The 11,794-nt window shown below is 36.4% G+C and overlaps 1 long non-coding RNA gene across 2 annotated transcripts; it reads left to right on the top strand.

Moving 5' to 3' along the window:
- The first annotated feature begins 3,101 nt into the window (after positions 1-3,101).
- On the top strand, positions 3,102-6,375 carry LOC147386551 (uncharacterized). 2 transcript variants are annotated; one of them, XR_015172081.1, is made up of 4 exons: positions 3,102-3,316; positions 3,903-4,914; positions 5,035-5,143; positions 5,228-6,375. It is a non-coding gene; the product is annotated as an uncharacterized LOC147386551 (long non-coding RNA). The 2 variants fall into 2 exon arrangements; XR_015172080.1 differs by having other exon boundaries at positions 3,903-5,143.
- The last annotated feature ends 5,419 nt before the right edge of the window (positions 6,376-11,794 follow it).

An 11,794-nucleotide genomic window follows, 5' to 3' on the forward strand; every position in this document is an offset into this window, starting at 1 on the left:
AGAGAAGATTACCTCCAATGAGGGTTTACTCACCAAAGTAGGTAAAATAAAAAAAAAAAACTATTATTCTAAGAAAAATACAAGTAAAGAAAATAAAGCATTTACACTATGAATTTAAATTGTATGAACATAAATTAAAAAAGAAAAATCTAATCTAATGCTTTCAAAGAGCTTATTAAGGGCTTATAAGAGGAGATAACTTCTAAGAGGTTTTATTCTCTACCTTTTAGCCTCAATAGTAGTGCAAACAAAGATCTACATTGTTACAAAAATAAAATAAAATGAAATAAGCTTGCTTAACGTAAAGAAAGGGGTAACATGAATGAAGGGATTAAAGGGGGAGAATGGAGGGTTTAACCTTATCTTAGTCTTTTTCTTTCATTCCTTCTTCTTCATCGTCTTCTTAGTTTGCTCTTCTAAGGATTTTTAGAGAGGTTTTGAGATAATAGGAAGGCTTAGAGAGGTTTTGGGTAGAATTTTAGATCACCAAAATGAGCTCCTTTTTTATCATTGAAAGGGGTCGTATTTATAGGATTTTGAAAGATCCTTGGGGATAAAGTTGCCCTAAATCATAGGACTCCCAATATTTTCAATAATACCTCTAGAGAAAACCCAAATAACCTCTCTTCTCCTTGGACTTGATGGTCTTTTACTCACCTATAAGTCTCACCAATCATGATAATTAAGAGGATATGATTGTAAAAGATCATAATTTCTAGAAAATTCTTTGAAGAGGGTAAAAGAGTCCCAGGTCCTTGACTTTGTGTCAAATCCTAGTAAACTAGGCTAGATGACATGTAAATATGGACTTGGGTTTTGAACATTAAGGTCATCTACCCTAAATAATTTTCTAACAACCTAGGGTTAAGACTGTCTTTGCTCATAAGTTTTAAAGAATTCTATGGGTTGGGCAAAGTTGTCAAACTTTTTTGAACTTGATCAATTTACATTGAACCTTCTAGGATTGAGGATAGACTTGGGGGGCATAAGAGCAAACTACTTAATTTTAGTTCTAACAATGTGAAGTTAGAGTAGTAATTACACTTATGTGGCGACCAATTTGACTAAGGGTGTTTATTAGAAGAAAAATGGAATTTACGAGAAGACCATGATGGTAGATTTATTAAAGGATTAAAAGATGGGCAAATTGAGAAAAAATTCATTAAGGGTGGGTTAAAGGGTAATTAAACCTAACCAAATTTGAGTGCACATGAGTAAAAAATTACCCAATAGAATTGGCTTTGGGTGAACCAATGCTAAAACAAATTTTATGGCTGGCCGTCGATCACCCTTGGACCAAGTTAAAATTACGCCTAGGCGTAGGTGACCCTTGGTCAAGTTTAAAAATAGTCATGTCATGGGTTACCCTTGGTTAGGCTAAAAATTTTGCTTGACCGTAAGTTACCTTTGGCTAGGCTTAAAAATCCTTCTGGCTATGAGCTAACCCTTGGCTAAGTGAAATTTTGTTAAAAATTGTCCTTGAACCGTTACTTGAAAATTTTGAGCTTTGAAACCCTCTAAAAATTTTCTTAGGTCAAGCCCCTTTTTAGAAGGTTTTTGGTGCTCTCGGACTCAGCTTAGGAAAAAATGGGGTGTCTACAGCTGCCTTTTTTGTGAGAATTGCGTACAGCGAATCACAAAGACGTAGACTCAAACTGCTTTTTGTCTGGTGGAGCTTGAACCTGCTTGCTTGTTCGCATCTCACTTTAATGAACTTAGATTGAATTTATAAAATACAAAGTCGGTCCTCCATGTTCTAAGTATGATAGTGATTAAATCTAAAATTCTAGGCTTCTTAGCTTGTTGTATGACTCTCGAAGCTTTCGAAAATAATAAATTTTGTGGCACGATGTAGGGCTTTTAAAAATGTTTGATAAAAGATATGATTTGAAAGTAAGAATTTCAATCTGTGTTCACTTTGGTAAAAGTCGACTTTGCATTTGGAGTTGATGAAACTTTCCAAAACTGGGTTTACCTTAGGTATTTTTCGATGATTACATGTCCACAAATGGATTATAAAATGAAGAGAATCTTGCTTGAATCTTATTCTTAAAGGGGTGGCTTAGTTTGAACATACGTCTTTAGGGACCAATGCACCATAACTTTAGTGGGCTAGGGTTAAGCGTACATCCCTTAGGGACCTCAAATTCTTACCATTGCACTGTACCTTTGATAAGCTTAGGTTTAAGTGCACGTCCCTTAAGGACCTGAATCTTTTACCATTGCATTACACCTATGGTGGGCTTAGGTTTAAGCGCACGTCCCTTAGGGACCTTTAGGCACATCAAGCTCTTACCATTGCACCATACCTTTGGTAGGCTTAGGCTTAAGCACACGTCCCTTGGGAATCTCAAATTCTTACCATTGCACCACACCTTTGGTGGGTTTAGGTTTAAATGCGTGTCCCTTAGGACCTCAAGCTCTTACCATTGCACCACACATGTAATGGGCTTAGGTTTACGCGCACGTCCCTTGGGGATCTCAAGTTTTTACCAGTGCACCACACCTTTTGTGGGCTTGGGTTCGAACGCACATCCCTTGGGGACCTCAAACTCTTACCATTGCACCATACCTTTGGTGGGATTGGATTTAAACGCACGTCCCTTGGGGGCCTCAAGTTCTTACAACTACGCCACATCTTTGATAAGCAAGATAATGCTCGACTCATCTTCGAAAATTCATCTGTTTTGATTTTGTTGTTCTTCTGTCCCCTATGTGCTCCAAAACAACTTTTCGTGATATTTTTCCTTTTTTTCCGAGTTGTGCATCCCTGTATTAAACCAAGAAAGTATTTTCTTATGCTTGAATTCTTTTGACTTGTTGCTTCTTTTGACCTTTTGCTTTTTTGACTTTTTATTTTTTATTTTTTGACTTTCATTTTTTTTTCTTTTTGATTTTTTTTCTTTATTTTTTTGAATTTTTCAAATTTTATTTTTTATTATTAATTATTTTATTATTTTATTTTTATTCTTAGCTATGGGTAAGGAACGACCAGGCTAAATTTTTTGCTTGGCTGTGGGTCACCCCCATACAAGAACTTTTCTCAATTTCTTTTGTAAAACTGAACCTTAATCCTATTTTGCTCATTTGGTTGGAACTATACTTCACATACTTCTTGGCTTGTTTGTACCTTAACCCATGAATTTTCAGCTTTTTGCTTCCAAGTTTGACCCACAGTGTGAACTCAACTCATGGCGAGTTGCCTTGGTTCAATTTTGTTTGTTACATCCGATTTGCAGCAATTTGAAGATTCGCAACCATTTACGACCGACTTGATCTGATTTTTACGTCTTCGAACCTCCAATTTCTTTATAAGGTATGTTGTAACCTCCGAATTTTTTCAATTTGTCATTTAATTCCTTGAATTTATGAGACTAGAGCTTTGATTGGGTCAATTGGCATGGAGATCGAGTGTTTTTGGGTAAGATTATGGGTAAGTTAGGTTATGGATTGGGTTAAAAGTTACTGAAATTGAGTTGGATTTTGGGATTTGATGGGTGTATGGAGTGTATTGGAAGTGAGTAGATGGATTAAGATGGGTCGAAAAATAGTTTAATGGCTTGAAAGAAACTATTTTATTTCAGCACTCCACGTGTCTGATGAAATGCTTCAATGAAATTGTTTGAAGAAATGGTGGGGTTTAAATATATGAAATGTATTAGATAGGCTTAGGTAGGGGTTTAAATGGTTTAGGTGAGATTTTTATTGACTTGGGGTGGTTAATTCATATCGAGCATGCCACATGTTCGGCAAAATGCTTCAATGGGGTGGACATGATTTTGGGGCAAATGGCTTGGTATTTTTTTTAATGTTTTTGATTTTTTTATTTTTATTTTTATGGTTTTTGGGTATGAATCTCGGTTGGCTTCTGACTTTTATCATGTTTTTTTTTTTCTCCTCAGATAGATCGATTTAACATTTTCAAAGTTTTGAGGGGGGGGGGGTGGTTTCTGATAAGAGTAAAAATAAGAAGGTTGCTCATCCTGGTGATAGTTCTTCTAGCAGTTCAAATGAAGTTAGACCTCAGGTGCCCACGGGTAGTGGAGAGTAGTACGAAGGAATACATGATCCTCTTTCAGCCATAGTAGAGCCTAAGGTGGTGGTAGCTGCAATTGATGATATTGTGGGGTTTAGGGTGATCATTCCCCCTGAGATTGCTACCTAAATATAGGATACTCCTTTGTTATCCGGTCTCCGTCGTCATATATTTGCTTGCACATGTGTCAGTATCAAAGTACCTCTAACTAATGGACAATTTAGGGGCAGCTGGTATACTTTCTACAACATTTATGCTACTTTTTCTGATGCACTTAAGGCACAAATGGGATTGATAGGATTTGGTACCTTTTTCGAGATTCCTTACTTTTTGGTTAACAGAAATTTGATTACTGCACTTATGGAGAGGTGGTTTCCTCAAACTCATACTTTCCATCTTTATGATATAGAACTTGGAATTCGACCCTTTGATTTTGTGGGTATCACTGGAATTGTAGTAAAAGGACTATCTATACCTCTCGTGAGGGTTGATGATGAGGAAATGTTGAGACTTCTCAGTCATTGAGCTATTCCTACTTGTGAGTGGCCGAAGGAAAGGAAGTTGAGCATCACCTGACTAAAAGATATGTATTTGAAGAATGACATTTACTCACATATTCAAGTTGATCACCCTCATTTGATCGTCATGTTTAGACAACTATTCCTTATCATGTTGGGTGTTTGCTTCTTTTTCGAGGTCCAAGCTTCAGTCGATGTCATTTTCCTTTTAGTTTTACGAAACATAGATTGTATTCATGAATACGATTGGGGAAGCATGATACTTGGGACCATTATTGGGGTAATGGATCGAGTGGTCTTAAGTATGATGGGGTGGCCTAGTGATGGAATATCTCTTTGCTTTTTTAGCCTTTTATTTAGGTACTTCACCATTTTACTTTAGATTCTATACTCTCTTTTCTACGCATCACATTCCTTTCATCTTTTGTAGTTATTCTCACATCGTTATTTTCCCTTTTGTCACTCTCATGTGCCTTCAAGAGGAGTTGACTGTCCCATGGGTTGAAAATTGGCTATCCATCCCAAAAAAACACAAAATGATAGGGGTTTGTCTATTCAGGCTCATTTAGATCGATGATTCCACCGAGATGTGAGTATTGTCTTGTTTCTTTGTCCTTCTTTATTCTTATTCATTTTTATCCCTTTCCTTAGCTACTTATTTTTTCCTTTTCAGATCATCAATTCTCGAGTGCTAGAGTTATCATACTCTATCTTTGCTCATCCAAACTTTGTTACGGCTCACCTCCTTGACTTTTGGAGGATGGTTCTTCCATGCTACATCAGTGAACTTCCTTATGTGTTCTACTTGGAAGAACGACTTTCATTTCAGTTTCATTGCAAAGCTCACATTCCTTGTAATCCTCTACTTGTTTTGAGATTTGGAGCTATTGAGGGTGGCATGCTTGCTAATTCAAAGAGTATTCTTGAGGAGCGATTGATTATTCCTGGGAACTACGATGAGTAGTTCCATGAGGTATCCATTAGTTTTCTGCTTCCTCCAATTGAGGTAGTCGAGGGGGTTTACGAATTCGAGGGGGTTTATGTTCGCCAACATGAGGCCTAGGTATCTTTTTTTACCCTCTTTCTCTTTTTTCCTCTTTGGTTGTCATTTTTTTTCACCTCTTGTTTTTCTGTTCTAGTTGCACTCAGAGTGCTAAATTGACTAGATATATTGAACGAGAGGAGAGGAGGAATTTTGAGATGGCCCAACAGGCTTCTTACATTGAGGAACTCCGGCGTGAGCTGGTGAATACTTGTAATATTTTTCCCCTTATTTTGAAAACTCTAATTTAATCTTCCTGTTATCTTCTATAAGCTCGTCAGCAAACACGAGAAGGTGTCAGCTCTTCCTATTAGAAGCCACCAAAGTCATTATGAGTCATTATATATATATATATATATATTGTTTTGGTTTCATCTAGGAGCTTCTGGGAGCAGTGCTCCTTATACTCCGGCTAGCACTTACACCTTATTACCCAGCGCCACCCATTGAGCCATATCGGGCAAGCAATTTTGTTCCTCTAGGGTACTACCAAGTTGGAAACAATGTTACTTGGGAAGCAACGAGAACCAGCCATGCCGGGTTCACGGATTATTGGTTCACGAGTCATTCGCCCTAAGCCAACTACGTCGTTGAAGAGCATGAGTTTAATTATCCAGCTAAGTCGAAGTTAGAGGATAGGAAAGAAGTTGAAAGAGAGCCAGAGCCAGAGCCAAAACCAAGGCTTGAGGCAGAGCCTGAAGCAACGTTGGCTATGACTCGATTGGAATGATTCTATGCTAAGAAGTTCCATTGTGGTGATGAGTGTCTCCAAACACTCAATTATAAGCACATTTTCCGGATATTTATCTTGATTTTTGTACCTATTTCTCTATATTAGGATAATAATCATGATAAGTCTCAAACCACCACGTTGCATGTTAATTAGGCTTAATTATATATAAATAAATTCATTTACTAGATAAATCTAATTACGTGTGTTTCTTGTGCAGAAAATCAACAATTTGGAATCAAAATCTCAAGGCAAAAGCATTTGGGCCCACTTTGGAATGCCCTAACACTTTGGAATGCCCTAATCCTTTGGAATGCCCTAATCCTTAACTCATATTCTCCTCTTTTGTCTTTTTGTGCAAAGAAAAGTGGAGGCTACTTTTAGACTCTTCTACATACATTTTTCTCTATAAATAGAGCCTTCATTTCTAGAGAAAGGGTCCCATCTTGGTTCTCTTATCCAAGACTCCTTTAATCTAAGGCTCTTTGCCTATTCTCTTATTTTTTGTATTTTCATTTTCTAGTTATTTTCTTTTGGTTAACTAGTCTTGTAAGAAGTAGAAGAAGAAGAAGTTGTAATTTTCTCCATGAAATGAAGAAAAGTTCTTTCATCTCTTGTCTTCCCTCTCTTGCAATGACATTAGGCTAAGTTCCCCTCCATTGGAGAGTGGAAAAGCCTAGAGCAAGTTCTTGTGTTATTTCTAATTTTATGCCTTTCTTTTATTTAAAATGCTTATGAATTCTCTTTAAGTTTCTTGCACATTTTATTCTTAATATAGATACTTTATGCTTAGATTAGATCAAGATAAAGTATGCTTAAATTAGATAATTTGTAGTAAGAAGTTCTCAAGAAATTCTACTTTGTTTTTGTTTCTTTATTTCATTTTAATTGCAAAACTTTCCGATCTAAGGAGCTAACACCAAGCCCTTATGATTGAGTTATAAAAAGGCTAGAGACTAGAAATTGCTCATTAACATGTTTTAGGTAGATCCACCTCCAATGGTGTTTTAATTCATAAGTTTACTTGCTTTTAATTTCATTTACTTTAGTTTATTTTCTAGCAATTTTACATCTTCTTATAAGTTCAAAAATACAAAGAAAAACAGTTTTAATTCCTTTTAGTTAATTTGAATTTTATCTTCTTAGCTTAGCTCTATTCCTCCTTTCTCTTGGGTTCGATCCCCTACTTGCCCCACAAGTAAGGTACAACTAAGATTATTATTAACTCCGGTGAGAAGAACAACGATAGTTTCATCCCAAAAAAACACAAAATGATAGGGGTTTGTCTATTCAGGCTCATTTAGATCGATGATTCCACCGAGATGTGAGTATTGTCTTGTTTCTTTGTCCTTCTTTATTCTTATTCATTTTTATCCCTTTCCTTAGCTACTTATTTTTTTCCTTTTCAGATCATCAATTCTCGAGTGCTAGAGTTATCATACTCTATCTTTGCTCATCCAAACTTTGTTACGGCTCACCTCCTTGACTTTTAGAGGATGGTTCTTCCATGCTACATCAGTGAACTTCCTTATGTGTTCTACTTGGAAGAACGACTTTCATTTCAGTTTCATTGCAAAGCTCACATTCCTTGTAATCCTCTACTTGTTTTGAGATTTGGAGCTATTGAGGGTGGCATGCTTGCTAATTCAAAGAGTATTCTTGAGGAGTGATTGATTATTCCTGGGAACTACGATGAGTAGTTCCATGAGGTATCCATTAGTTTTCTGCTTCCTCCAATTGAGGTAGTCGAGGGGGTTTACGAATTCGAGGGGGTTTATGTTCGCCAACATGAGGCCTAGGTATCTTTTTTTACCCTCTTTCTCTTTTTTCCTCTTTGGTTGTCATTTTTTTTCACCTCTTGTTTTTCTGTTCTAGTTGCACTCAGAGTGCTAAATTGACTAGATATATTGAACGAGAGGAGAGGAGGAATTTTGAGATGGCCCAACAGGCTTCTTACATTGAGGAACTCCGGCGTGAGCTGGTGAATACTTGTAATATTTTTCCCCTTATTTTGAAAACTCTAATTTAATCTTCCTGTTATCTTCTATAAGCTCGTCAGCAAACACGAGAAGGTGTCAGCTCTTCCTATTAGAAGCCACCAAAGTCATTATGAGTCATTATATATATATATAATATATATATATATATATATATATATATATATATAGGAGCTTCTGGGAGCAGTGCTCCTTATACTCCGGCTAGCACTTACACCTTATTACCCGGCGCCACCCATTGAGCCATATCGGGCAAGCAATTTTGTTCCTCTAGGGTACTACCAAGTTGGAAACAATGTTACTTGGGAAGCAACGAGAACCAGCCATGCCGGGTTCACGGATTATTGGTTCACGAGTCATTCGCCCTAAGCCAACTACGTCGTTGAAGAGCATGAGTTTAATTATCCAGCTAAGTCGAAGTTAGAGGATAGGAAAGAAGTTGAAAGAGAGCCAGAGCCAAAGCCAAAACTAAGGCTTGAGGCAGAGCCTGAAGCAACGTTGGCTATGACTCGATTGGAATGATTCTATGCTAAGAAGTTCCATTGTGGTACCAAAGGCTACTTTTGAACAGCCAGAGTTTTTTTTCTTTTTCTTTTTTTTACTAGTCATTTTGTAATTAAGAATATTACATACCTTGTAATTTCTATGTGTTTGTAAAAGTTTTCTTCCATTTTACATGAATTCATCGATTTTTGCATCTATTTATATATATATATATATATATATGCTTCAATGAATGTCTATTTTCTACAAAAGTGATAGGTTAAAGCTAAAATGCGAAGGGGATTACCCTTGGGCGATTTTATAAACAAATTCGTCAAAATATAGTGAAGAAATTTGAGTGAAATTTTGTTCTAGCCATGGGTGAACCTTGGCTAGTTCAAAATTTTATTCTAACTGTGGGTGAACCTTGGCAAATTCAATATTTTGTTATGGCCATGGGTCACCCTTGTCCATGCAAAAATTTTTCTCTGGCCATGGGTTACCGTTGGCCAGGCCAAAATTTTACTTTAGCCGTGGGTCACCCATGGACAGGTAAAATTTTACCCCAGTCCGTAGGTAAGGTACGAACTAGAACTTTATTGTGACTTCAAACCTGAAAGTTGGTCTTTTGTTCATAAAAGTCGTGATTTTGCTAAAAAACTTGTGACTCTCTTACCTTAGATCGAAAATAGAGCTTACCAACTATTCAAAAATGAGTGATAGCGAAGTCGGGGAAGGATCCAATGCCTTAGGTCATACTTTTCTCAATCTAAATTGATATTCTATCAGGGAAAACCATACAACCCGAAAAATTCAATTTATGTCTACAGATAAAAAGGCAAGATGGATTGATGACAACAAGTTAGGGTTAGTTATATCTTCGTATGAGGTGAGGATGAAGGGGGATTTGATTGAAGCCATGAACGAGTATTGGATCCTAGATTCTAATGTGTTTCGATTTGGAGAGATTGAGTCTACGCCAACGATCGAGGAATTCGAGAAGATCCTCGGGTCATACTTTTTTAACTAGGTAGTTTTTTATCCCTTATGCCCTAGTTATAGGAATGAGGTAGTCCAATTTCTTAGAATTTGTCGCTTTAAGCTAGAGAAGTTAGATGGAGAATCTATTTTGATTTGATTGTCCAAATCATTTATCTTTGAACACACATTTTTGGGTGTTAAGCTAGATATTTGGTTTAATGCCTATCTTTGATGGTTGTGAATCAAATCTTATTTCCTAGGGAAAATAACCTAGTGGATCCCTTATTGATAAGTATAATCACGTAAGTTTGTGAAGGTAGTTGACTAGTTCTGATGATTTTAGTTGTGAGCTCTACAAAGCTTTGACAGCTTGTATTATAGAGAAACATCGTTTTTTCTCGGGGTATGCACCCCTCTTGTAGGTAAAAATAAACACACTTATTTTGTATTTATTTTTTTTTGTAAATTTCCAAATTTTTATGGATTTTAAGTTTAAAATTTATTTTAATTGTTATTTAATTACTTTCCTGTTCTGATGCAGCTTTGACTTTTCGATCATCTCCCCTCTACTAAGGCGATTGAGCATCCCTTTTCTTATAGTGTTGATTTAGTTTCTTTGATGTCGACAAGAGAATATCTACTCTTTGTAGTTGGGAAGGAGAACTGGTACGCTTATTTTCAGTCTATTGACGAGAGAATGATCAGATGGGTAGGCTCCTTTCAACATTCTGCTCAGCTTTCTTTATCTTTTAATAACTGCCATTTCTTAGTCTTGATTGGCTTGTCGAGATCTACTCACTACTTCCTATTCTGAGTCTTCCATCAGTATGGTCACATTCAGGGATTCCATTACCCTGAGGACTTTAGTGACTTGATCGGAGATTTTAACTCTTCAGATGACCATTTACGAGATCAACTTTGTAGGCTTTGGCAGAATGTGGAGATTCTTTATTCTCCTATCTTTGCTTCTCATTACTTTGTTCAATACCAGTCCTAACCCATAGATTTGATAGGTGATCGTCCTTTTTCTATTCCTGGTCTCCGTCTTGGTTTATGTGTTTCTCGCATTCACGACATCATGGTCGGATTGAGGAGCTTTGAGTAGATCACCTTCGTATTTAGTGTATCTTTGTATAATTTTAGCAGAGGCTACAATCTGATATTATTCACTTGAGTGTCTCTTTAAGTGATAGCGAGAATTTGAGATGTAGTGATGTTGAGAGGTATCAGGCTGGGATTGATGATCTTAGGATGAGGTTGAGCTCTAGTACTCACGTTGACTACATGACATCATATCTAGTAATTCAAGTTGAGCTAGCAGATCAGAGACTCTACTTTGCAGCTACTCTATTGACAATTCAATCTTATTTTTAATTAGGTAGTTGTGTCTGCTCTCAAATATCCAATTTGATTTCCTTTCTTACGTCTTCTAGCGACTCTTGTGACCTGGGTCTGAGATGCAGACACAAGATCAATGTGTCCTTATTGTTCCAATTTATTTCTTTTTGTTGTTGCCAAATGTTTTCTAAATTTCGTTACCATTAACCAGTTGATTTTAGAATCTTACCTTTGACGCTTTACCTAATCAGAGAGGACTTTATTGGATTGTAATGGCTATAGTTGAAGAAAGAGAGGATAGAAAATGTTAAAAATAAGATAAATGTACTAGGTAAGAACTAAGGGTGCCCTAATTGCTTCCTAAACTACCCTTTCTGTTAGAGCTCTCAATAATGTTATCCTCTAGACTTTCTCTTGCCCTTCAAGATGTAAGTTAAGCCAAAGACTGAAAATTCTATTTTTGGTTAATTTTTTTTGTATTTTTAGCCGTTCACAGTTTAACTTCATGCGAGCTAGAAGTTATCTGAATTTTTTTCCTTTTCTTTTATTTTCTTTTGATTTTTTTCTTTTTCCTTTTTAATTGAAAATACCTAGCTATTCTCCTAAATTTCCTAATGTATTCTTTAGCTTTCCCAAGCATACTAATTGGCTTGCCTTAATTCTTGGTGG

This window comes from Akebia trifoliata, chromosome 14 (assembly GCF_017979445.1).
Source record: "Akebia trifoliata isolate Shusen 1 chromosome 14, ASM1797944v1, whole genome shotgun sequence".
NCBI classification, from domain to species: domain Eukaryota; kingdom Viridiplantae; phylum Streptophyta; class Magnoliopsida; order Ranunculales; family Lardizabalaceae; genus Akebia; species Akebia trifoliata.